Below are 1,782 nucleotides of genomic sequence, written 5' to 3' on the forward strand. Positions count from 1 at the left end.
ATTTAATTTAATTTTTAATTTTTTTTTTTTTTACACTTACATGTATGTTATTTTTGGGGTCGTTGCATTGGACGTCTTTGTTGCAACTTGCAACCCAATGGTTTGAAATTTTTTTCTTATATTTTGTTTTCTTTCTTAAGCTCATTTTATAATCTCCTATTTGGAATGTAGTTAGAGTAGATTTTCCTGCTTGAGATTTTGTATATTGGTTTAGAAAAATTAAAATGAATTTTATTTGGTGAAATTTAATGTTTGTTAGGAAAAAGAAAACACCAAAAATTAAACCTAAGAATCAAAATCCATTGTTTCTGTGTCTTTGTTGCACCTCAACAATTTGAAAAAACATTTCTATGTTATTATTTGTTTTTTCCTCAACCTCATTCAAAATACTATTCCATTTCAATAAGTTTATAAAGCACTAATTGAAATAAATTCTTTTACAATTTAATTTTTAGTTTATTTTTCTTAACTACTATTAATAATTGAATTACTATTGTAACAATAATTGAAATAATAATTTCGCAATTAATTAACGAATTAATTTATGAAATAATACAAAATATATTTAATATTTTGAAAGGCCCCATAAATCAAATCATTAGTATTTTGGAACTATCTCATAAATTTATAATTGAATTATTGTAACCACCAATGATAATTGAATTAATACATTTTAACAACTAATTAAATTAGCTTCCCCAAATAAGTAATCATAACTAAATGAATAATTCATGTAACCATACTGAATTAATAATTTGAATTACTTTATGAAATAATAAATAATATAATTAATATTTAAAACTATCCCATGAATAAATTGATTACTATTTAAAGACCCCTTATAATTTTGAAATATTTTTTTTTTCTAATAGTTAAAACTATTGAAAGTAACTTTTTATAATAACTACTAATAAAAAACAAATTAATAAATTTTAATTCAAATATGGTTAAGAGTTATAGGAAATTTAATATATCCAACTATTAATATTAGTGTCACAATTTTTTTAAATTAAAATTTTATGTAAAATTTCAAAAGATGGATAATTTATGGTTAAATTCCAAATCTTATTAAACTTATTAAATTATAAATTTATTAATTGATTATAAACTATTAAAAATAATTGTGAAAAAATAACCCAACACTTATAGTTTCTACCAAGTTTGGAATTAAGAAAAATGTTTAAAAAATATATAATGTATTATAAAAAAAATTAAGGCTTAGATCTAATTATACAATTAAATTGTGCGATTTAACATGCTAAATTGATATTTTGTACTATTTATAACCATATACTTTAATAATTTTATTAATAGCTATTTTCGAAGTCATACTCAATGCATATGCACGGGGCACGGGGTTGCTACCAATTATATTTTTAAAATTCAAAAATATTCTCAATTATTTACTATCTATTTCGATCCCAAATTTAAATTCTTCCTCATACCCACCTCGGAATATGATTCATGTTTCCTGATTCATTGTTATTCTTTAACTTCCGTAGTTATTATTTTTTTTTTTTTTTTGAGCTACAAAAAGCTTTTGTATATGAAAGTGAACAATTTATAATTTTATTCTGAATACCTTTTTTTAATATTTTATTTTATTCATTGAATTTTGTACTAAAATATAGGTACAATTTTTTTTTGCTCAACTTAGGAATATTTTTAAAATAGAAATTTAATTTATTATCATTCTTACATAAGCAAGAATTCTAAACCAAAAGTGAGGATATTTATGCCCTAAAAATTCTTATATCTACATTATTGTTCTCGAAAATTATT

The sequence above is a fragment of the Malania oleifera genome, chromosome 3 (genome assembly GCF_029873635.1).
Source record: "Malania oleifera isolate guangnan ecotype guangnan chromosome 3, ASM2987363v1, whole genome shotgun sequence".
In the NCBI taxonomy this organism is placed as follows: Eukaryota; Viridiplantae; Streptophyta; class Magnoliopsida; order Santalales; family Ximeniaceae; genus Malania; species Malania oleifera.